Source organism: Aptenodytes patagonicus, chromosome 23 (assembly GCF_965638725.1).
Source record: "Aptenodytes patagonicus chromosome 23, bAptPat1.pri.cur, whole genome shotgun sequence".
NCBI lineage: Eukaryota > Metazoa > Chordata > Aves > Sphenisciformes > Spheniscidae > Aptenodytes > Aptenodytes patagonicus.
The window spans coordinates 5338690-5355773 of NC_134971.1; the positions used below are offsets into that span (position 1 = coordinate 5338690).

Below are 17084 nucleotides of genomic sequence, written 5' to 3' on the forward strand. Positions count from 1 at the left end.
ATTTTGTTCCCATCTCCTTGCCGGGGGGCGGCCCAAGCACTGGTGGTGTTTGGGCACAGCTCGGTTCACTCTGCCTTCCCTATATTTTTCCCTAAACCGTGGTCGAGATGAGGCTGTTCCCAGGAGCAGTGGAGTACCCAGAGGTGGCGGGAGGGGGGTGACGAATTTCGGACCCGACTCTGCCACCCGTTTGTCCTCTTCTCCTTTGGTTTTCTCTTGCGGCTTCGCAGGCAAGGGCTGAGCGGAGAAGGAGGGTTTCTCCACCCGGCGCAGCGGCGCTGCCCTTCGGTGGCTGCCAGAAGCACGCGTGCTGCCCCCAGCAGCCCTGCGCGTCTCCCGGGCTCAGATTTGCTTTCCGTATAATGGGGATAATTTATCAAAGAGTGAATAATATGCTTTCCTTCTTCCATGTCTCTTCCACGTATCATTTCAACCGGCTGAAAATTGTCAAATTAGACTATTTTCCTTGACTGTTCCATTTAGAAGCGGGGGGAGCTGAAGGCTTTGATAATTGCTCTGTGCGCTCCGCTGACGTCTTGTAAAATAAGCAACGAGTAAAAATGTTATTGCCTGAGCTTTGAGGAATGCCCTCGCTGGTAAAGCGTAGGCTTTCTCTCCTGAGGTTAGATGCCGATGATTTTTAAAAGTCTGTTTTCTTTGCCCCCTAGAGCATGGCTGCCCGAGCCTGGCTGAGGCTGACATGGGGAAACCTTGGCCGCTGGCTTCGCGAATCGCTCGGGGACTGTAAGTACATTGCGCTATCGCTTTTTCCCATCCGCCAAAATTGCATGTGCTTTGAATTGTCCTAGCGTAATGCGTCTATATTCATCATTGCTCCCTTATCTTGTTCGGCTCCAATCTACAAGGATCTGCTTAGTTCTCCTCTGCACCTTAAATTCTCTTTTATCTCAAATGGTGTCACCGCCGAGCCTGCAGACAGCCGTAGCGTCTTTCCTCCTGCGGCTGGAAAACGCGCGCGGGGACTCCCCGCTCTGTCCCCATCCCCTGGCTTTTGCGCGGGATGCGGGACTGTTGCGCGGCCCAGCTGGGCTAGCCCAGGGTTGGCATTAAGGAGGATGCGACGGTCCGTTGCGAGCGCGCGCCTCCGCTCTGCAGCCATCCTCACGGCTGTGCGTGTTCCTGGCGGGAGGGATGCTCCCGGTGGGAGGGATGCTCCCAGCCTTTGGGGGGTGGCGGGGCGAGAGCCTTGTGTCAAAGGAAATCGTGCGACGGGGCAGACGGGTGCCATGTGAAGCTGTTTCTTTCCCCCCAAACCCCAGGATGAGGTTCGCATCCCTTGCACAGTGGGAATCGGTGCAGCACTGCATCTCAGGGGAGGAAAAATGCGGTACTTTGTCATGGGGAGCATACAGGGGTCATACGGGGGACTTTCTGGATGACAAACAGCTTTTTAATCGCACCTGGGGTAAAAGTTTCTCTGTTTTGTGTTTGAAAGGGAAGCTGGGCAGTTTTGGTGGCACAAACCAAAGTATAAACTCATTTTTTCCTGAAACTGCGGCCAGTTTTTGAAAGTTGAGCACTTTTTTTTTTTTTATTGCTTACTGTCTGCAGAACAAAAGCGGGGGAGTGGGAAGGAGGGCTGATGCCTGAGAAAAAATTGGTAGTGTTGAGCCATTCGCCCCAACGAGTCACCATCAGGCCCAGAGCTGCTTAGTTGTGGGCTGGGGAGGTGAGTGGCATTTCTGCCCTCCCTGCTGGGCGCTGAAGTTTGGCAGGACCCACCTCCATTCACTGACCCCCCCATATTTCTGGCTACGAGTCCACCTGGGAGGAGGAAGGACAAAGAGCCCTACCTAAGCTAGGAGACCTGGTGCATCCCCGGGTATTTCCGTATCTGGGAGAGAAAGTGCGCAGCCAGGTCCTGGGGGGCTTTTGCTCGGGGAATCTCTTGCACTTGTACTTTCCATCCAAGCTAAGGTGAATGCAAAAGCAGAATGCAGAAAGCACTTTATTTTATGCCAAAGCATCCTGCCAGCCCCGAGTAGATACGCAGGGAGGTTTTGCTGGTCCTTCCTTCTGTTTTGAGCTGATCCTATATTGCCAGTGGGTTTTTGCAGGTCCTTTATTTCTGTTGGTATTAAGATGGGAGGATTTCTTCTTCAGTGATCCAAGTTATTTCCTCTCTTTCTATCTTTATTACTGGAGCTGGTTAAATAAAACAGGATTGCAAAATGACTAGCGACTCTGGGTGCCCGGTTTGAATTACACCTAAAATACCCAATTCTCTCTGCACCATCCTGTTTCGGGATGAAACGCAAGGCACTGAGTCTGCCCTCCTGAGCCGGCGCGCTTCCCTCAGCCTCTTTTAGAAACCTCCGTTTAAACCCTGCTCCTTCCCAGAATACAGGAGCTGCTCGGGCAATATAGACTGCGCAGCATCGCTTAGCGGGCACCCAAATAAAGGGAACAGCTGGTTAATCAGTTCAAGTGGCTGGGAACCAGTTTACCGTGTATTAAGTATTCTTTGATTCTGTTTAATTGGGACGTTGCAGAGACCCTGACGTCCAGTAATAAGGACAGTGGGAAGCTGATCCGACAGCTCGTTAACACTCAATTAATGCCGCTCTGTACAGCACAGCAGTAACTTTTAAAAAAATGTATGTGCGCAGCCGAGGTGGAATGAAATTGCGACGGCTATTTCCAGAGCACCTGATCTGAGGTTGCCACGCGGCCCGGTGCTACCTTGGTGCGTGTGCGCAACTGAAGTGGAATTAAAAGTTGAAGTGCAATTTTTTTAGGTGAATGCAGTCACTTTACACAGTACAGAATTAGTTCATTTTTAATTTATAGGTGCAATTAAAGTGCACCAAGAATAAAATTCATAAATCTTTAGCTAACTGACTGTGATTCTTCTGAAAACTCTTTTTGTTCCTCCTCATGCGGGCGATGTGGGCACCTGGTGTGCCTGGAATAATAATAATTGCCAGCTATTCCCCTTCGCCCTCTTCCTTGTCAATCCTATGCAGGCTTTGTTAATCTTACCTAGATGTGCCCTTGCGATGCCTGCGTGCTTGCTTTGGACCCGCAGCCTTATAAAGGCTCGGCAGCGGGTTTAAGTGTCGGGTTTTGGCTGGGTGACCTGAGCTGCGGGGGCGAATTTCTGCCTGTGTTATATGTTCAGATGCAGAAACAGAGCACGGGACACCAGAAGCCGTCCTTCCCCTAGCTCAGGGGAACTGTCGCCTCCGCTTTGCATGTGCAGCACCTGAGATGCAGAGGGGGCAAAGGGATGCGTCAGGAAGCCCCTGAGCATCTCGGGACCGAGAGCGGACGGCCGTGGCTGTACCAGGAGCCCTGGAAAGGAGTTGCATGGAGAAGCGTTAACTGGCAGAGGAGGGAGGGAGCAGGGCTTGTGCGTACTCCTCCGGCTCTCAGAAGAGGCGTCTTGGTCTGTAATAGCTCCGAAGGGTTTTTCCTGTGGCATGGGTGGAGGAAGATCTCAGCCAGGCAGGTTTGGCTTTCCTCTCTCCCAGTCGCTTTCCCATCATTTTCCCCCCCTGGGCCAGACTGCATCCACGCTTGGCATAGCATGGCTGGAGGGGTAATTGCCATCTCTGCGTTTCCCTAATGAGCTCTGGGTCTGCTAACGAGCCTACTGCTCCTTGGCAAAGTGGGTCCAACAGAGAACCTCTGCTCTGAGAGGGGCACAGCTTTGATCAGGGGATGTATCTTGTCCCCTGCGTGGTCAGAGGGGGACGATTCCCCGCCGGCCGCTTTGTAACTCAGCTCCCTTCAACCATTCATTGCTGTTAATCGTGGATTCATTTAAGGGTCTGATTTTCCCCCCCCTTTCTTTCTTTTCTTTCTTTCTTTTTTTTTTTTTTTTTTATTACATCTGCACACTCAGTCATGCAAAAAATTACACGATTTCAGAGATTCAGCTGACTCTGGTCTCAGATTGCGAGGGCTGCTTAGTACCGCCATCACCATTCAATTAGCCCCGGCGCACAAAAGAGACATGCCAGACTAATACGGCCTTTAGATGAAAAGCTGCTCTGTCCTGCGTGGAGCGCTCCGCGGGGAGCACCGGCGCTTTCCCAGCCACGCGGCGCGTGCCGGTCCTCGACGCTCATCCTCTGCCCGGATCCGCTGGGATAGCGATGGGGACCAGGTCCAGGAGGTTGGGTCCAGTTTGAGCGAGCCAAGAGATGCAACAGGCGGGGATTGAGGCGTTTAGTGCTGCTGGCTCCTGAACTTCGGTGTTGCTTAGCAGAATGGCTGGTTACGTGTCTTCTGCGAAATCCAGGGCGGATGCAGGGCGAGCCCGGCCGTTTTGAGCATCTTCATCCTCCCAGGGGACAAATCAGCGCCCCTGCAGCAGCGGTCCCCAGCGTGTTGGGGCTGGAGAAGCCCTGGCATTCGCTGCTGCGTCCTCAGCTCCTTTACGTGCCCTGGAGGATGCTGAGGTGCGGGGAGGGCCCCGAGCGCTGTCGCAGACTCGTCCCCCCAGCCTGTAGCTGCATCGTCGTCCTGCCTTTGCGGCATTTGCAGATGGGCTGCTTGAGACGGGGGTGAGATTAAACACATGGCTGGAGCCAGCTTGGGGAGGTGGCGTGAGATTCTCCTTGCAGTTTATAGACTACAAAACCCCGCCTTCCCAACGCTTTCCCCACTTTGCTGCCGAAAGCCTCGATTCTGCTGTTCAAACGTGGTTTGCAGGAGAGGCAAGTGCCCAGTGCTGAGCACGCGTGCCGGTCCCGGGACCGAAGTGGGGCCAGCCCCTCGCTGGAGGCAGATCCAGGCTGTTCCTTCCCCGGGCAGCTGGAACACCATGGCAGCTTTGCCGTTCGTGATCGAAAACCCCATATTTTTAGGATGGCGATGACTGAAAGTAAATCTGTTGCTTTGAAAGGAGGGGCAGAGGGCAAAAGAAAAAGTTATTTCTTTCCTTCCACCTCTGCCCTTGAGTAGGAGCTGATAAAAAGCCAAAGGCAGGTCTCTGCTCTGCCAGGAGATCAGACTCCGCTCCGGCTTTGCCTAGGAGCTGTGTGGATAAAATATTAAGCACCGGGGCTGGAGCAGCATGGGTACAGCAGGCATAATCAGATGAGTAGTTAAAGGTCTGGCATCCTTTGGGGACAAGTGTGATTGATCAGCCCTTGCAAAAATAAATAGCCCAGCCCTTTAGATCTATGTAGCAATTTTAAATTTTTAATAAATCTGTATGTATGGTGAAGGATAAGTTGTCACCCTACACTCTGTGCCTGTGATTCTCTGGGTGAATTTATCATGCTCTCCTTTTCGGAGGACTTCAGATCCCGCTGATAGGCAGTTTAAGATTCCCGTCCCATCTTTATCTCGCCGAGGTGTGACAGGGAGCCGGTCTGGGTATCGGCCTCGCTGGAGATGCTCTGGCTCTGAACGGGGAGAGGGGGGAGCCCGCAACGCGGCGCCTCTGGATTTGCCGGCCCGTGGCAGCCCCGGGTTGGAAAGGGAGGAGGGAGAAGACCTGAAATGCAGGAATCCTCCAAATCACCTCCCGAGGGGCAGCGTGCAGAGCAGGGGCAGCTGCCAGCCATGGTGGCAGCGGAGATAATGCTGCAGCCTTCTGGGCACGGGGAAACGATGGCACTAGGCGAACAGCATTTGCAAACTAATTATGGCAGGGTCTTCAGCGCCGGCCCTGCCACCGCTTCCCCTGCCCAGCCCCGCGCTGGCGGGGGACCAGGTGAGAGGCACGGCAGCATCCTCAATTTGCTGCCCGGGCTGCTCCGCCTGCAACTCGGAGCTTCGTTTTGGGCTGGGAAGCATGCAGGCAGGGCTGGCTCCTGCCCTGCTCCGCTGGGGAGCAGATGGCCGCTCCTGCCGCACGCGTGGGCCTGGCAGGCGCACAACTCCGGCTTCGCCCGGCTTTTGGGCTCTCTCCACCCGCCTGCCTGCTCGGGGTCGAGGCACGAGGGGCCGATGCAGCCCAGCGGAGCTCATCGGTTCCTGCTGGAGAGAGCAGCTTGGGACCTGGGCAAAGGGTTTTCTCCTCTGTGAGCATGGAGGTGGAGGCAGAAGGATCCAGGTGCAGCTAAGTTGCAGGTCTGGGAAGCACAGGACCTGTATGAAGGCAAAATGTGCCTTTCCTGTGGCTTGGTGTAGGGCTCCTGGGAGGTGGCGTGGAGCGGCAGGGCTCCCCTAGCATTGCCAAAGCTTTGCAAAAGACTTCTGGCACTTTTGAGCCATTTTTGTGCCATGCAGCTGTACAGTTGCATCCCGCTCTGCCCCATGTAAACGTAACTCTGGAGTCAAAGCTCACCGGCAATGCTGCTGCCATCCACCCGCAGGGTCTGTCATCCTGCGTAGGCTTTCCTAGCCGAGGTTATAGCAGCCCTTCCTGGGGCAGTGGATGAGGTTTCCCAGGTCCCCCCCTCTCTGCCTGGGTCTGGCAGCACGCAGCCTGGGGAACGTATGCACTGCGATGCCAGAGCTCTCATCTTTGCAACTTGGAAGCCCGGCTGGCCCCTATGGCTGGGATGTGCGTGCTCTCCCTGGGAAGAGACGCTGTTAAAGAGCATATCCCGGCTTGGCGATACAAAATCCATGCTGAGCAGGAAGGCGAATCTGAGCTCAGAAAGGTTTTGGGTTTTATTTTCACCATTGCTGTGAGAAAGCCTGTAAAATCTCCAGAGCCATGGTAACGTGGATGCTGTTGTTTCCCCGCGCTCGGCAGTGCTGACATGTCTGCGTGTGTCACCTGCACAGGGCCCGCGCTCCGTGCTAGAAGCTCTTGGTGGTCGCAATTAGCTTGTACTTAAGCCCAGATAGTTTCTACTGACTTTTTTTTTCATGTGGTGTGTATAATACAGCCATCAGTATTTTTAAAACTTGAGCTGGCAACAAACTCCTCTAGCGGTGGGAGTCTCTGGAGTAGGAGATCTGTGCCTCGTGCCTCGCTGACGCTCTCAGCTGTCTGAGGCTTGCAGCAGAGGCTCGCAGTGGCTGCAGATACTCAGTGCAGGCAAGGAGAAGGCAAGAGGAGGTACCTGAGGTCGGCTGGATGCAAGCTGGGGGGAAACCTTCTCCCAGTCCCCTTATAATGTGCCTGTCACTGTGCTCTGGGTACCGGTGATGGATTTGTGAATTGCGGGTGGGAGCAGAAGCAGCTGCTCTCCCTCGGGGGCAGTAAGCGAGCTGTAATCACAAGCTCGCCGGGACCGGCTGTCGTCCAGAGCAGATGTGCCTCGGCGGTGGCACGGTGACTCGCGGGGCTGAGCGGCGGCGGTAGGACAAGGGGTAATGCTTAGTTGGGCTCATTGGTCACGGCATTGATTTGACATCATCTTCCCACTCCTGCCACTAGTGACATTGTCCCCAGAGGCAAACTGCTACTTTTTATTCCATCGTGTGAAGGAGTCTAATAGATCCAGGGGGAGGTTCCGGTGATGCTTGGAGGTATGGTCTGGCCACCGGTTGTCACCGACAGCCCTGAATTTCCCCCCACCGTGCACAAGAGCTCACCTTGTCCTGCTTGCCCTCCCCAGCCAGTGCCGATGGGCAGGCGGGGAGAGACCTCAGCTTTGCAGAAGGTCCATCCTTCTGCCATGGCATGAACGGTGCGTGGCTGAAACGCGGCTCTCGCCAAGAGCAAATAGAGCCCAACGCTGTTTGCAGAGGCCCAGCGAGCAGCCCTGGGGGCAGGGGACAATACGCACAGCGTGGTGACAGGCAGAGGGAGCCCCAGGCTAGAAAGCAAAGGGATTGAGCAGGGAAAGGTGTCCAAGCCATAAAAGAGAGGTGCAGGAGCAGAAGGGCTGTGCACCGGCCCCGGCGCGACGGTGGGAGCCGATGCTGCTGCCACCTCCGGGTAGTCCCAGCCTGGCAGAGCTGTGATATCCATCCCTCTTTAAACACGGCTGCTCGGCTCTTTAGGAAAACTTATTAAAAGCAAACATCTCCTGTCCCTGCAGTAATTGAGAGCTATCACTGGACCTGCAGGATGCTCTTTAAAGCCTGATGGGGGAGGAGAGAGGGTAAAAGAGAGCAGGGATGAAGGCCAGCCAGCAAGGATAAAATAGCATGCAATAGCGAGCAGGTTTGCCTTGGGCATCCTGGCAGGCACGCAGCCTCCAGGTCCTCCTAGGTGGGAGGATGCTGACATCCAATTGTCATCTACTTTTGTTTCCTGAGGGCATCTTGAACCTTTCGGAGGCCGGGAAAGCCGGCCAGCCCTGCTAGCAGCGCCGGTGAGGACAGCTTTGGGTGCGTTAGGTCATGTGCGGCTGGGTTTTTTTCCCCTGCATCTGAGGCGAGCTCTGGTAATGTTCTCTGTGCCCCCTCCTCTGCTACAGCCAAACGAGGTGTGACCCCCCCCCAACCCCCGAGGAGCTGGGAGACTTGCCCTGGGGTGAACTTGGCCGTGTGTGCATTGCAAACCTTCCCACTGGTTTTTAAATACTCTCATCATTAGAGCCCAGATCTGGCAGCCAGATTCCTCGCTCAGGTTTAAATGAGGGATTGCATCCCTCCTGTGCTCTGTTTGTTGTCTCAATTTCTCTGATCACCAGCAAAGATGATTTTTTAGACATCCTGTTTCTTGCAGATAATATTCCTCCTTGAGCAGGCCTGCTTGGGCTTAAACAGGCGAGGTGTTGGGGAGGGGCAGAGTTTGCTGAGCTGCTCCGTGGTAAAGGTGGGGGGGGGGGGGGCAAAATGCTGCTCCTGAGAGCAAAAGGGGCTTTGCAGGGGCCAGTGTGTGGAGGTGAGGAGGTGGAGCAGAGCTGCTGCTGAAGATGTTGGCTTGGGGAAAGCAATGGGGAGGAAGGCAGCGTGCGATACGGTAAGGTGGCAACAGCAGCCCAGTCCCGTGCAGGCGGCGAGTGATTCCCAAGCATCCCCAGTGTGGTTTTCTCCCGGCTCTTTTTGACGGCACTGTGCTTTTGGGCTTGTTTTTGCTCTGCTGCAGCCCCTGGAAGCTGCTGCCTGGCTCGTCTCAACCCTGCATGGCCGAAATCAGGGTGTGAGTGGCATCAGATGCTCTCTCCGCTCCTCTTTGCATCCTTCCTCTCGTGACTGTACGTAAAAGCCGCTTTCATCTGGCTCCTTTAGCATTCTCCCTCCCATTTTTTTTTTTTCTTTTTTCCTTTAAAAGGAAAATTTTTGGAAATGAAGTGAGAGAAAGAGAGACAAAGAAAGCCCAGATGCAAGTTTTTTGCTCGTGAAAGAGAAAGCATGGAATACAACAAATTAAATAGCCACCCGGTGAGAAAAAAGGGATTGGAGTGAAAAATGAGGAGGGGGGGGATAAAACCCAGATGAAAAAGGCAGGCTGGTGCTGGAAGATGCCAGACAGGTCTGGGAATAGAGGCATAGCATGGTGGTAAAATAATTGTGCCCCTTCAGCTGAAGTCCACCACTTGCTTTCTGCCTCACTAACCCAAACCTGCCATCCTCTGTTAGCTCCCACAATATTTTATCTGCCAGCTCGGGCTCTGTTTCACCGGCGATGGAGAGGACTAGATTAATTAGGAGAGATCTCTTTTACACAGCTAGCCTGGCTCTGCGGGAGGAAGGCTGGGAACTATTTAAAGGGATGAAGATGTACTGCAGCAGCTGCCATCTCTCTGGCTGGTAATGTGCTCACTTACCTCGCTGAAAATTCATCTCCTTTTGCCCTCTGCCAGTAATTCCCAGCAAATAAAAGCAAAGCGAGCTGCGAGGCCAGGGCACGGTGTGCGGCTGGGCTGGGGTGAGAGCCGGGGAGAGCAGGCATATACGAGAAAACAGGAGCGAGCTTATCTCTGGATGAGGCTTGGGACCTTGCAAAAGTCCTGCACGTTCCTCTTGGAAGCTTATAGCACTGCCCATGGGAATGGGGCTGCGGGTTTCCCCATGTCCAGGACGGACCCAGCCGTCTGGGGGGGGCAGTGGGAGCATCGCTCCCCTGTTTCTTGGCTTATTAAGGCCCAGCCTTGCCTTCAAGTGACACAGGTAATGAATCCTCTGCAGGGTGCCTGCTGGCTTTAATAAGCTGGAATGAACTGAGGAAGAGAATTAACCTGGCAGGATTAGCTCGCTCTGCAGTGGGATGCTCGGGATGTCTCCTCCCGGGCCGTGCCAGGAATCTTAAGACCTCTCCTGCCCGCGCCCAGCCCCCAGCTGCTCTTTGTAAAGCACCCAGCAGCTTAAAAACCCCCGTGAGGCAGGGAGGGAGCAGGCAGGGAGGCAGCACCCTTGCTTGCATGCTGCAGGATGCCCTCCTGCCCGTTTTACCCCCGAGCACGGGGAGAGGAGCGATCCCGGTGGGCTGAGTTTGGCAGCCGCCAGATGTACAGCATCCCAGCTGGGCTGGCTTCCCTCCCGCTGCCTGTTGCCACCAGCCTTCCTCCTCCAGAGAAGGAGAGGAGCAGGTAGGATTTAAGAAGCTCTGTGTGTGTGTTTGGGAGGTGTTTCAGGCAGTGCATAGGACTGGTTTTGGCTAGGGCTTCTGAAGCCTAGTTTATCACAGCACTTGTATGTGGAGTCAGAGAGCCTCGCGCCTGAAAACCCTGCAATTACGGTGCATTTGGTTGGGTATTTTGGCTTTTTATTTTCAGTAAATGGCTTTGTAATGCAGCCCCCCTGCAGGGATACTCCGTGGGGCAGGCAATGTGCTTCATGTCCTAAAAGCTGGTCGGATGTTCTGCTGGCTGCGTGGGAGTGGTTCAGGGGCTGCAGCTGCGCCGGAGCTCCCAGCACCGTATCAGGGCCCTTGCCCCCGATGCCCGGGCTGACAGGGGGTCCGGGAAAGGGGGCACCGTGTCTTCGCTTTGATTAACACAGATTTCATGGTGGTTTTGGGGAGCACGTGTGGTGAGGCACTTTCCTGCTATGACACATACCCCTGCCCTGTGTCGTCCTCCCTCTGTGCTGCAGGTCCCTGGAAAAAGCTCGTCCTGGCAGCTGGGTGAGCCGTTGCGGGCGCCCGGTTGCATGGGCGATCCCTCGGGACCCCGGGATCTCTGGGCAAGAGCCCAAGTTGATGCAACCCGTCTGCCCGGGACCTAGGGGAATGGCTAATTGAATTGCATGCCTGGGTCCTCTGTGGGCAGAGGGATGCGGGAAGGGTGGCGAGGGACGGTGTTGCCGTCTGCCAGTCCCGGCAAAGCGAGCAGCCGGGGGAGTCCTGTTTTTTTGCCAGGCTGCTTCCCAGCCGGGCTGCGTGCACTGGGAGCCGGCACGCTCCTCCATGTGCATGGTGCACGCATACTAATGTGCTCTTCCTGCGGTACAGGAGCCTTTCCCTGACAGATCCTTTAAGAACAGACATGGGTTTTGAGAAACCCGTGGTGGCACTGCTTGTAATTGTAACGTAATCGGTGTAATTGAGAGTCCAGGGGCTGATCTGCATGTTCTTAATGTTATATTGAGGCTTGTGGGGTTATCCCCCACCTTCCCCTGCTTGCATTTGTGTGGGGTTTAGTGATGCTGCTGTCGGCTGGAGTTGGGTCCTTCCTCCTGCCTGTCAGTGGGGAGCCGGAGGAGATGAGGGGGATGAGGTTTGCGGGCGTGGAGAAAACTGCTCCTCGTGGCACCGCAGCCTGGGTTTGAGGGCCACCAGAGCCATCTGTAATTGATAACACCCAGGCTGTAATGAGCTCCCAGTCCGGGCTAGGAAATAATTTGCAAGCTGATCTGGATTTCCATGGAATGGGCTTGTTCTCTGAAGGGTTTTCAGGCTTTCGACTAATATTCAGAGCGTGAGGGGGTAAGGCAGAAGGTAATGTTTATACCTCTGGGTGGATGGTGGGGATGAGTTTTAGCAAGTGAAGAGTGGATACCACGTGCTGGGGTATCTCCTCCCCAAGATGCCGAAGCGGGGACTGAGCTCCTGTCCCTTGGCACGGGCACGAGGCTGGTGGCAGCCGCCAGCTCCAGCGCTGGGGCTGCTGGTGGCTTGCAGAAACAAAGCTCAAGCATGAAGCTGGAAGCGGAGAGAGCTTGAATAGCCCAAAGGGTTTTGAAAGGGATAATTTATGGCGAGGGGAGAGGGCTTTCCACCACTCCGAGTGCTGGTGTTAAGCTTTTCCTAGGCAAAATCTGGGTGCACTGTCAGTGGTGTGATACAGAAATGCCAAGGGTACAGCCCAAATTGCATGTGAGGTCGGGCAGGGTGGCTGTGCCTTAGCCTTAAAACCTGGTGACTGCCCATGGGGGTACAGTCTGTGATGAGAAAGCAGCCAGGGAGAGTTTTATTCCGGTGCGGGATTTTGGGGAGTTGCAGGAAGGCAGCTGCTTTTCTTTTCCAGCCAGGTCTGTGGAAGAAGAAAAACAATCAAAGAAAACCAGAGAAGGCGACGCTCTTAAATCCGCTGGGGCTTTGGGAGGATATTGTTTGTGCTTCTTGAATAATGGCTTTTGATATGTAATAATATATTGTGCAGTTTTTGATGGCCAATATTACATTTATTTTAAATTATATAATCAGCCCTCGGCGTCTCAGTTGATTTAGTCAATTAAGTTTTTAACCTCATGTCTTCAATCTCATCTGTGAGTAATTTAAATGTGGTGATTTTAATGAAAGTACATCTACCTGTTCATTTATGCAGACATATCATTGCCCTTTGGATCTCTGGTGGTAGGGACTGTAGATGCTTTTTCTCTTCTGCATGGAAATGTTTACCAGGGGTGAGGAGACAATAAATTGATTGGCATTAGGGAGTTGTTAGGGTTTTTGTTTTTTTTTTTTCCAGAGCAATCCAAATATAACAGATGCAGCCATTTCCAAAGCGAAGTGACATGTACATTAAGGCTTTCAGAATGGACAGCGGGCTTGCCTCTAATTTAGGGGTTGCGTTTAACCCCAAGAGGAGATGGCAGTAATTAACCATCCAAAGCTGATGGAGGCACAGCGGCCCTCAGACGCTGGGCCAAATGCCGCAGTTTGCCCCGGTAATTACGGCAGCTTGCAGGGAACGGGCACTGCCTGGGCTGAGGTTCAGCCCGAAACCCCTTTGCGTTGTCGCCTGGTTTGGGAAACTCATAGCAGCGATGTCCTCGGGGAGGTGGCGCTGGAGGTCCCCTTCCCAGCGGGACTGGGGTGCAGGGTGGTCCCTGGGGAAACGCCAGGCTGCTGCAGCCCCTCTCGTCGCCCTCGCAGCGCTCCTTGCTTTTGCCTCGCACTAAATTCAAAACCAGAAAACGAAGCCGATGTTTTCTAGCCTTCGCCGGTGTTGCTGAGAGAAATCAAGATAAATGACCCGGTGCTCCTCAGCGGCTGGCTTCGCGTGCTCCCGGGCACGCTCGCTTCTCCCGATAGCATTTTTTTTGGCCGGGCGGCGAGCGCTCTGCAGCCCCGGCGCAGCCCCCCGGCATGGGGTGGATTGCGGGGATCCCACTGTGGGCACACGCCTGGGCCCCTGGGAGAGGTGGCTGGTCCGAGGGGGATGAGGTCTGCGGTAAAGTTATTTGAAACCAAGCTCGGAAATGTTGGGTATTGGCTTTTTGTTCCCATCTCATAGGCTGACATTCCTAAAATACAATTTCTTTTGGTTTTTGAAGCGAAAATACTCCGAGGGGGCATTATATGTGGTTTTCTCACAGAAGGCAACCTGCCTCCCCCTGAAAATACTTGTTTTAAAATTTTCAGTGGAAAATGCAAACAGTTTTTGATAAAAGCATTTCTATTCATGAGCAGTAGCTCATAGAGATTTGCAGGAAATAAATAGGTTTTGGCAGCATAAAAGTCTCTGTCGAACAAGGGGATGGGGAAGGTTTGAAACTTGCTTTGGTATAGTTTGCCCATGGAATTTCAGCAAAAATTCACCAACAAAAGTGTCAGGGGGTGTTTTCCCATCAACCCCGGTCCCAGATCTCCTGATGCTGGTGAGAGCCACAACACTCTTACTTAATTATCTTCTTTTTGGCTGTTGCAGTACCTCGCTCCTTGGAGATTTATCTCCATCTCACCCTGGGACACGTTTGCCGCTTGCTGGGTGTGTTGGAGAGCTGGCCTTGAGCTCCCTCCAGATTATTAGCAGGTGAAGGTCACTGTGTCTCATCGAAAAGTCGATTTCTCCCAGACTTTCAATAAACATGTCACCTTATTAGTGCAGGTTCTTAACGAACTCCGTGCATATCGTAAACCAGAGAAACGCAGGGACAAGTGCCCGTGTTTGTCTGAAGCCAGTTTTGTTTGCAACAGTGAAGTGTTTATTTCGCAGTCCCATTGCTAATGCTCCATCTCCTCTTGACCTGGGATGAGGACCCTCAGGGCAGGGCGGGTTGTCGCTCTCTCCTGTAGGACACTGCCTGGTGTAAATGGTCGATAATCATAGAATCATTAAGGTTGGAAAAGACCTCTAAGATCATCAAGTCCAACCGTGGACCCAACACCACCATGCCCACTAAACCATGTCCCTCAGCGCCTCATCTACACGTCTTTTAAATACCTCCAGGGATGGGGACTCCACCACTTCCCTGGGCAGCCTGGTCCAATGTTTCACCACTCTTTCAGTAAAGACATTTTTCCTCACGTCCAATCTAAACCTCCCCTGGCACAACTTGAGGCCGTTTCCTCTCGTCCTATTGCTTGTTACTTGGGAGAAGAGACCGACCCCACCTCGCTACAGCCTCCTTTCAGGTAGTTGTAGAGAGCGATGAGGTCTCCCCTCAGCCTCCTCTTCTCCAGGCTAAACAACCCCAGTTCCCTCAGCCGCTCCTCATCAGACTTGTTCTCCAGACCCCTCACCAGCCTCGTTGCCCTTCTCTGGACACGCTCCAGCACCTCGACGTCCTTCTTGTAGTGAGGGGCCCAAAACTGAACACAGTATTCGAGGTGCGGCCTCACCAGTGCCGAGTACAGGGGCACGATCACTGCCCTGCTCCTGCTGGCCACACTATTGCTGATACAGGCCAGGATGCCATTGGCCTTCTTGGCTGCCTGGGCACACTGCCGGCTCATATTCAGCCGGCTGTCAACCAGCACCCCCAGGTCCTTTTCCACTGGGCAGCTTTCCAGCCACTCTTCCCCAAGCCTGTAGCGCTGCATGGGGTTGTTGTGGCCGAAGTGCAGGACCCGGCACTTGGCCTTGTTGAACCTCATACAGTTGGCCTCGGCCCATCGATCCAGCATGTGTAGCTGAAGGTAAATGAGTGATTAGTGTGTAATGAATTCACCAGGGTCCAGTTGCAGGTTCTTCCTCCCAGCATGCCCCCTACTTGCATCGAGTCCTCTGCTGCAATGGGGAGCATCTCATCTTGGAGATACGTGGTGTGACCCCCAAGCCTCTTGCTTGGGTGCTCTCATACCAGGTTTTCAGGCTGGTGCTGGTTCTGTCCTGCCCTGTCTCTCCCAGCTGAAGTTTTGGGTCTCTTCTCCTTGCTAGTTTGAGGTGCTCTCTCCCCCCGCTGCCACGGACGTGATAGAGCTGGTGATGTTTGGGAGTGTGAGCTTCTGAGCTGGCAAGCTGGTCCAGCAGATACCCTGCGTGTCCTCATTACCTCCCCTCTTTATTCCTTCAGAGCTGCTTATAAGGAGGCTCAATCGTGCTTGAAGGCTACATTAAAATGAGTATTTTCATCTCTGGTAAGGAAGCACTAGGAGCCAGGGATGCTTGGAGCTGCCTTGCTACCTCCAGCTCTTCCCCCACATCCTCATGGATGCAGCTCTACTCCCCTGCGCGTAAGGGAGTAGGGAGGCGAGGTGCCTGCGACGCTTTCCTTTAAGCAGAGATTCAGCTGTGGCTCTGAAAACAGAATTAGAGGTAGGGTTTAATCATACAAGCTCTGGAAATATGGTCGATTAAATCCTTTTAAGGAGGGCGGCTAAGCACTTTATTTGCTGCGCAGGAATCTTCAGGGCGTCGGAGACCAGAGAACTGGATTTAAAGTTTTTAAATTCCTTTTTTTTTTCCTTCTTTTTTTTTTTTTAAAAAAAAGAGTTCTTTCACAATGAACGGTTGGACAGGAAGGATTTTAAAGTGACAGTTAAAAAAGCCAGAGAGAGAGAGAGAAGGATGAGTGTAATGGAGACACTTGTCGAAAACAGACATTAATAATGTTGTATTGAGTTGTCTGGCCACATTTAATCCTTAAAGCATGGGTCTGCTCTGGGAAGTGATGTTTTGTGGGGGAGGGAGACCTTCCAGGCCTTCTGTGTTGTTTCTCGCCGTCTTTGAGGACAAATGTACTCCGTGTAGAAATGGTGTAGGTCTTTGCTAGCCCCATCCCTTCTCCTGCCTGCTGCAGCCTCCAACGTAGCACCTGAAGATGGTCGTAGATGCCGGCAATGCTGGGTGCTGCGGGTCCCCTCACTTGGGGTTCTGAAGGCGATGTTTAAGCCGAGATCGGTGTTCTGTCTGGAATTGGGTTTTGTTTTTTTCTCAGCTAGGCGTTGCCTGCCAGCTCCCTGAGCCTTGCTCGGGGGAATTTGTCCCGTTCGGTTGCCTCTTAGACAGCCTGCTCGGGGACGTTCACTTGTGTTTGTCTTGCGTTTTTCTTAATTTCACGGAGCTGAGGAGATCGATGGGAAGGTAGGCCTGGGATTTAAGGCTGCCTATAACATGGCTCTGTGACTGATGACCCTGGCCCCGCTGCTGCTCTGGGGGGTGGGAGCTTGCAGGGCTGCCGGTGCTGGCTGCAAGCTGGGGGCTTGGTGCTGCGGGACCCGTGACGTTCCTGGGAGGGATGCTGCGTCCTTCCCGCCCGTGCTTTTGTCTGGAGACTGAGGGATACCCACGCGGGTCGTGATGCTGTGACCACCCCGGCGAGGAGCGGTAAGTTGGTTTTGAAGCCTCTTGACGGCTGAACTCTGCCCTGGGAGTCCTGCCTGGAGCTGCGGAGCAAGAAGAGCCGGCAGGACCATGGCCTCCCATGTCAGCAGAGCGGTGCTGGAGTCTCGGTGCCATGGTGCGGGCTATATTGGAGATGCTTGTTGCCGTAGAAACACCCTGTGGCAACGTGCTTATTTGGAGGGGGGTGGCATTTGTATGTTGGCAGGAGCCTGGTGTGGACACGCCACGCGTTAGCAGGTATTGCTGCACTTTTCCGACCTGGTGCAAGCGCTTTTGGTCGCTAGGCATTGTGTGTGGCTTGGGTGACTGTACCGGTAAGGCTGCAACAGCTGAACCCTGAAGATGGTGAGGGCAATGGGGAGAAGG

General features: G+C 53.8%; 1 protein-coding gene across 1 annotated transcript in view; it reads left to right on the top strand.

The window, feature by feature from the left end:
- The first annotated feature begins 704 nt into the window (after positions 1-704).
- Positions 705-17084, top strand: part of OPCML (opioid binding protein/cell adhesion molecule like) — a 365810-nt gene continuing 349430 nt past the window's right edge. Inside the window, exon 1 of the mRNA XM_076358675.1 lies at positions 705-744. The gene's annotated coding sequence lies outside the window, so the exon portion shown is untranslated. The remainder of the gene's footprint in view (positions 745-17084) is intronic.